Source organism: Carlito syrichta, unplaced genomic scaffold (genome assembly GCF_000164805.1).
Source record: "Carlito syrichta isolate Samal-C Ts95f unplaced genomic scaffold, Tarsius_syrichta-2.0.1 Scaffold306640, whole genome shotgun sequence".
Lineage (NCBI taxonomy): Eukaryota > Metazoa > Chordata > Mammalia > Primates > Tarsiidae > Carlito > Carlito syrichta.
In genome coordinates this window covers 127,137-135,508 of record NW_007250736.1, presented here as the reverse complement: position 1 = coordinate 135,508, position 8,372 = coordinate 127,137, and positions in this window count along the sequence as shown.

Sequence of the window (8,372 nt, the reverse complement as noted above, 5' to 3'; positions counted from 1 at the left end):
GATAAAGGATATAGAATGATCAAAGAGATTATAACTTGATCTGGGTTCAAAGGACAGAGAAACTTTACTGACATTCAATAAAAGGCACAAAAACAAATTAAACAGATCAGTGGCTTCCAGAGATATGAGTAGGAAGCAAGGTGGTCTACAAATGGGCACAGGGGAGCTTTTAATGGGGCTGAAAATGATCTCTGTTTTGATTGTGGTGTGGTTACATGACTATATGCATTTGTCAAACTCATAATACTGCACACTAAAAATGTGGATTTTACTGTATATGAATTATACCTAAATAAATCTGATTAACAAAAGATCAAACTCAATATCCTTGTAATTTCTGACTATAGTTTAACCAAAAACTCCTTGAGATTATCTTAAAGTAGCCATATTCCAAAGGTCCACTCCCCTCCTACAGCCTGCATTCCTGAGTTTAAAGTACACACATATGCACACACACAACCTTTGAGATAGGCTCTTACAAAGACTTTTATTCATTTAGGACCCTGAGGACAGCAGGCCCCAGAAGGACAGCTCAGAACATGATGATAGGCAACCAAAGGGCCCCAGAGAGGGCACGAGGCAACATCCAGAGCCACAAGCCATAACTGGACCACTGGATTTCAGAAATGCTATCTTATTCAACCTTTACAAGGGAGTAATAATGTCCCCATTTTCCAGTTGCAGGGACTGAGGTTTAGAGTGACTATATGACAGTCTAAGATCATTTAGGTTACCAATTCCAGAGTCAGAATCTTGGCACAAGAGAAGGAGAGGAGTGCCAAAAGGAGAAGGGGAAGAGAAGACCAAGTTTTCAGCCCCTACTTCCCACTTTATTCCAGTCACGTGCTAAGTCCTATGTCAGTCAGGCAGTCACCTAACATGTATTGCACTACTACTGTGGCCTGCTTCCAAGAGAAAGGCAAAGAGGAACAAGTCACAATCCTTACCTTCCAGGAGTTTATCTGATAAAACATGTATGTAAATATGGTAGTATTCACCAAACGTTTTTATTCTCCTGTCAAACACATGGTGGGACTAGACTTCTCTGCTTCCTTACAGTTGAGTGCATCCATCCTTAAGTCACGAAATGTGAGCTGAAGTGATGTGCCATTTCCAGGTGGCAGCTTTAAGAAAGAGCCTGGGCTCAATCCACTACCCTGTTTCCCTTGGCGGTGATAACTGACAATATGGAAGCTGATCCATCAGCCTGGGTCCTGAGGAGACAATTTGAAGCAGAAGCCCAGACAAACCTATGTGAACATGTCACTTAACGAAGAAATAAATCTTATTGTTTTGGGGAGGAAAAAAACTTTCATTCATTGTAAAATTCTTATAACTTCCCAAGTCCATCTGTCATCTTCCATGTTCTTCCCAGCCCAATGCTACAAGCCTCACACACATATGTTAGGAAAACCCTTTCAGGAGAAAAACCTTCAACCTTGGTCTAATTAAGTGTTACCCCATTCTACAGTATTCCTGGGTCACCAAAATCCGACTCCTTGACCCTCCCCACTTTCCAAACCTCAGACGTTCCAAATCCAAGAGCTTACAGACTATGTAAGGAAAAGCACCAGACTTTAGCCTCTCACCATTTTAACAGGAGGCAGGCATGTCAATAGAAGCATTTAAATTCAGTTTTCTAAGAAAAGAAGGAAAAGGAATGAAAGAAAATTTTTTGTACATCCAGCTTTCAAAGTCTTCCTGCTTTCAGCTGTTTGGAATTGAGTGGAAGAAAAGACAAGAGGAAAGTTTCTCTTTTTCTTTTTTGTTTTTGGTAGACAAACACAGGGCTCATATTAAGTCAGGCACTCTTCTAGGGGCTTTACAAATGGTAACTCATTTAACCCCCATAACCCTGTGAGGTAGGTATTATTATTGTTACCATCTCACAGATGAGGAAACTAAAGCACAGAGGTTTTTATTTTCCCAAAGTCACAAAACTAACAGGTTTTAGAGTTTTCTGCCCTCCTTGAGGGCATTGTTGATTTTGTTTTAATATTAGGCTTTATTGTGAGCAATAATATTATAACTCAACAAAAAATAGCTGTGCACATTTCAGGCACTGTGCAGGAGCTAGCAGTACCAGCTGGGCCCTGGAGAACCAGTTGGCATTCCTCAAATAGAACTCTGTGGGCTGCTCTCCCTCAAAGCCCTTTGTGTCTCAGTCACAAGTAGCTGAATATGGCAACCTTGGTGGCCAATGGAAAGGTCAAATCTGTACCTTTCAGAGAAGGAATCAACAGAGCCTGACCAATGGTGCAATAAAGAATCTGGGAATCCTCCCAACCCTCTGGTCTACCCATAAGAATTTTTGAAAATCCATCCCAGATGGAAAGTTACACTCCTTTAAGGGGAATATCACTTATAGAATGTATTTTAGGTTGATGCAAAAAATGCAAACACATGTATGTGTTAAAACATCAGTGACAGATAGATCAATCAGCATGATGCTAAGACACTAGACTGTAGGAGTTCCACTTCTTGGTTCAAGTCCCAGAACCATAAGTTTTACTCTTAAAAGCAAGGTTCTCAAAGGAAGGCCCAACTTTTGATGACCACTTACGTACCTAACCCTGAATTGTATTCCACATTTTTTAAATAAAATGTTTTTTTTAAAAACCAAGGTGCCATCTTGAAAACGTCACTGATCATCACAGGTGAGACTGTGATGCAAATCTGTTTTGGGATCCCTTGGTTGCTAGGGAAAATATCCACTCTAATTACACACACATATACATGCACATACATATAAAGGAAAATGGGAAGGGTTGTATTTATCAGCAAGGTACAGAGGCATGCAATGAAATGAAATGAATGCAATGAATGTCTGCAAAATACTGGATACAGCAATAGAAACCAAAACTGAGGTTTCTCAGTCTCTTTCAAATAAATTGATTTCTTGACTCTGCTTCTCTCTGCGTGTGTTCACTATTCTGCATTCTCTCTTTCTCTTTCTATCTCTTTTTCCATCACTCTCCTGACCAGTTCTTTCTGCCTCTTGGTACAAAAGCCAAAACACAATGTCCCCATTGCTGATTTGACTTCTCTCTTTAAATGTTCAACAGACACTCAGAAGCATCTCAGCAGTTCCATTTCCAGTCCCCAGAAAAGAGAAGCTGATTGTCTAAATTTGAGCAGGGACTTCTCCTAATCCAGTAATCTATAGTCAAAGAGATGAATCACATGCCCACTCAGCAGGGACTAGGGAGTTGACTCTTTGCAGAGCATGTGGACAGGACAATCTCAAAGAAGGAAGAGAGGACCTAGGAGAAAATGAATGATAGAAAAAATTTTAAGAATCTCTAATACAGGCCAGGCATGGTGGCTCACATGTGTAATCCTAGCACTTTGGGAAGCCAAGGCAGGATGATCTTGAAGCCAGGAGCTCGAGACCAGCCTGGGCAACATAGTGAAATCCTGCATCTGCAAATTTAAAAATAAGTAAATAAATACATAAAATTTTTTAAAAGAATCTCTAGTACAAATTCCATAACTTGGACTAGAGGAGCAGTATTATTTGTTTCTCAGATATGAACTCAGTAAAAGTGTCTTGATAAAAATAATTTCATTTGTTAATCCAAGTGAAATCTTTTGTGCATTGTCACTATAAAAAGAAGCTAACCTGAGACTCCCTGGGAACTTTTCCTGTGATTAAATATAGCCAAGATATTCCTATACGAGAGCTGTGGCACCCTTGCAATTTGGTGAGCATAATAGAAACATACTCAATGCTAGAACCCCTAATTTTCTTTAATTTAGCATCTAAAAATGGGACCAATATGAGATTGGGATTTGTGCTTTAAATAGTCCTTTGTAAAAAGGAGGAAGAGGGCTGGAAGAAAGCCAGTGGCAGTCCTGTTCATCAGTTGACCTTCTACACTGGCAGAGCTAAAGAGAGCTCTTGGGGAGACCAGGCTGCTGAATGTGGCAAAGTGGGCCCAGTCAGTCAATGAGGGGAGAGAGTGACCCAAGGAATTCAGGCCTGAGAAATGTGGCATGTTAGTCTCCTTTTCTCTTATTTCAATCCAGGTCACGTGGATATAGATTTCTCTTTGATCCTTTAGGGGTACAATTTTTATATTTTATTTTTTGAGTTGGAGTCTCACTCTGTCGCCCAGACTGGAGTGCAGTGGCCGCTCCTGGCCACCGCAGCCTCGACCTGCTGGGCTCCGGTGATCCTTCCGCTTCAGCCTTCCAAGTAGCCGGAATTACAGGCATGAGCTACCACGCCCAGCTGATTTTTTGTTTTATTGTAGAGATGAGGTCTCGCTGCCCAGGTGGGTCTCGAACCCGCGGGTTCAGGCAATCCACTCACCTCAGCCTCCCAAAGGCACAGGATTACAGGCTGAGCCACCAAGCTTGGCTAGGGGTACAATTTTTAAATGATCAAATTCAGGAGGTAGCATGGCATAGAGTGGACTTCTGGATATGTTTTCTACTGCCACACACTTGAGGAATACCACACATTCCCATTACAACTTCTAGATACCTTATCACAATCCCAAATCTAAAGAGCAGTGACCACCTAAATTTTTTTATACTTATTTGGTGACAAGACATGAATTATAATTAACTAGAGGCTATTTGTGGTCTTTATTTCTCCCACTTGGTATGAGTATTCAGAGCACGAAGCTGAGAGCTCTAGGCCCCTAGAGAAATCACTGACTTAGAGAAGTAGGCCAGACAGAGAGAAGACCTGGACTCTGGTCCCAGATCTTCCACCACCAAGTGGGTGGCTCTGGAAAATTCCTCCACCTTTTCTTAGCAAGCCTCATGTTTTTTCAAACATAAATTTGGGATCAGAAAGGTGCCTGTTCTCTTATAGAAGTTGCTATGAGACTTCAAGGGGCATGTAAGCATTTCAGAAACTGGACCTATAACTTGCCTAATTCTAAACAAATTACTATTCTCATTATTTTTATTAATAGCTTTTCCTTATGGAACATTTACTATACTCAAGTATTCCCATATAGTCTTTTACTTAATTCCCTACACAGCTTTAAGAGATTGGCATTTCTCTGTTTTACAAAAGAGAATGAAGGGAAGGATGCATGGCTTACCCAGGGTCTCAGAGCGAGAAGTGGCAGATTAGACCCAGGATTGTAACCCAGGCTCGTTTCATGCCAGTCTAGCTGTTGATACAAAACTACCAAAGGAGAGTCTCTCCATTATTTACAGTTCATACCAAATTAAATGAATTGTTCCTTTAAATGAGAAGGAGGAAGAGGACACATCAGCAACATTTCACACACCCACAGCCCAAAGGAATCAAGAAGAGTTTTTTGTTTGTTTTTAAGCAGTAACAATATGACATGGTTATCCTTCCCTTTCTGTGTAATTTAGCTCCATTTTCTAGGAATTATTCCTCTGAGGGGAAAGCAATGGTATGTTTAAATCTGTGTGGCCTGTAGCCCAGTTTCCTTAACGAAAATGCAAATGGTAGGAAGAAGGCCATGGAAGAAGGGAATGGAGGGCAGCAGAGCCCCTGGGAGGGAGAAAGCATTTCCCGATCTTGGCCTATAGCAAGTGGTTCAGTAAAAGTGCCAATGTGGGGTCCAGAGGTGGCTTTTACTTTCACTCTGTGCCTGCTTTCTCCTCTCCAGCTCTCAGATTCTCCCTTACTTAGCAAAAAGGGGCTCTGTGAGCAGATATTTCCTAAAATCCCTTCTCATTCTGATACTATTTTGTGCAGACCAAGAATTTAAAAAGAAAATGATAGGTTGCCAATGTGCACATGGACAAATTCTAATCCACTTAAAAATCTGACTCTTCTACTGCTTTTTCCCACCTTTTGACCTTGGCAGTTCTTGGCATAAGTCTAGTACACAGAGGGCTGGATGTCAACAAGCAGGTAATGTCCTTGAGGGAAAGAAAGGCCTACAAGTTCTCAAAAATTTTTAGATTAAGAACATGAAGAGAGGCTTTCTATATGTTTTGAAAGTGCCACATGGGTCAAACAATTCATGTGGCCATCTACTGGTCGGTAAGATCTTTAAAAGCAAGAGTCCTATTGGTCTTGTATCATGGCTTTAGCACCTAGAACAGTCTGTATATAGTAGTTGCTTCATGACTATTAAATAGAAAGATGAATGAATAAATCCTTCTCAAATAGGAGGGGTGAAAAGGGAACTATTAACATATTTGCTTGGATGCAGGTCAATATCATACTGAAGAAAAGAAAACACAGGTGTGATTTAGTAGTATGTAGAGCTGGGTCTGATCACAAAGACTGCACTAGTGTTCAGAATTGGTAGGAGGGAAGATGTAGACTCATGTAAGATTGCATTAGCTCAGAACTAGCATTGTTTGCAAGTTTAGAATATTCTAAAGATGAAAGACACGGAGACTATTTTCAAGAATATTCTCAAGGTCAAAGACACAGAGAATGAAGCATTCTCATTGTTTAAGTGTCAGTAAAGTTCACACAGAGTAGGAAAAAACACCAGGACAGAGAAGCCCAGAACCCAGAACCACTTGAAGAACCACATGAGCACTTGAGGACTGTGTTTCTTACTGATTTTTGGACTTCAGCTAGCCCATTCAATTTGTGAAAGCACATTTTTCTTTGTAAAATAAATCCATTTCAAAATTCAATCATTTAATCTTTATATTCAAATTGACTTAGCTAAAATGACCTACTGGGTACCACATTCACTATTCAGGTGATGAGTTCAATAGAAATCCAAACTTCAGCATCACCCTTTACACCCATGCAACAAACTGGTACGTGTACCCTTTGAATCTAAAATTTGAAGAAAAGAATTTACAAAATCAAAAAAAAAGTAATTTTACCAGTTTCACCACCTTCTCAGTCCAGTTTCTTGTCCTTCTACCCTGCAGTGTACTTTGACGGCAAACAGATTTGCAGCACACAGTGGGGAAAGATTAGTCCTGAAAAATCTCTGAACTTCTTACCCAGACAGGTAGATGACTCAGGATCAAGGCAAAGGCTGACTTGGTTGTAAGGCTGCCACATCGCTAAAGGCCTGTAAATGCTTAGAACTAGCTGCTTTCTCACAGTCTCTCTCTCTTTGAAGGAATGAAAGCTACAGGTACTGTGGGGACCTCAGGAGGGCTTAATGAAAATCAATAATGAAATTAAAGTTGGGAAAAGGAGAACAACAAGAAGGTTTCTAAAGGATCTTCGATTTCTCTGATACTTTGGTCTTCAAGGAAAGAGTTTTGAGTCCCCCTAAAATGCATGTGTGGAATAGCAAACGTGTTAAATTGCATAGGAATGTGGCTCATCACTCATGAACTGTCCTTGTTAGAATTCCCTCCACCCAACTCCTTCTCCAAATTCAAGATGAGAGAAAAGGTGAAGAATGAAAATCACTTCTAATCTCTGGGGTCACTGTCTGGGAGTGAACTGGGGTTTCTTGGCTCCTGGAACCCTTTTGAATTTAAGCTAGAGACAGGTGATTGGACCTTTGTCTGCACCCTGAGGCCATGCACAAAACAAACTTGATTATGATATTGTCTCTGATCTTCATTTTAACTGTTCTGAGCTGATTTGGGGATGATGAAAAAGCTCTGGAATAGCATGTCATCATAGAAATCATATTAGTTGTTCTTAGAGAATCTCAGTCTAAGAAGAGATTTTTATTCATTTCTGTATTCTTAAGATGGCAGAAGAAGAATGATGGGAAATGAGACAAGAAATAGTTATTTGTTGATTCTTCCTTCCATTGAATCACTGCAGTTAGTGCTTGTAATGTGACGGTTTAAGTGTGCAGCTCCAGGCTGTCCAACAATCTTTATTCCTCATAGGCATGGATTAAGGCTCAAGTACAAAGGACTATACCTCCTGCTGAAGAGAAATTGTACCAGACACTTGTTAAAAATGTCAAAACATAGTTTGCACAAGATACTTCAATAGAAGAGAGAGATTTCAGTACAGATCTCAGCTAAAACTTTAAACCAAACAGGCAAGGAAGCCTTTATTCAAGACTATTGCAACAGGAGATAGAAATTAAACTCAACTCTGAATATAACAGGAGCAAGGAGGAATTTATATCCAAAGGGAAGGATGAGGGAAGGATAGAAAATTACTAAGAAGAGCTTGGTTAAATATCAGGGTCAGGGAGATAAGGAACTCACTTGGATATCAAGGGGAGGTTAATTCATGTTAAACTGGACTCAACAGTCCAAAAACAAGGTCTAGTAGAGAAGGGGGCTCAAAAGTGCCTGAGTAAAGTTTGGTTAAGGAATTGGTCCAGGAGCTATGTATACTTCTGCCACACTACAAAGACTACAGGAAATGTTCAGTCTTTCATTCACATGTTCAACGGGTATGTATAAAGCACATCTGCGGAGTTCTGGGGAACAATAGGGGAGCAAGACAGACATGGTCCTTGTTCTTATAGAGTTAC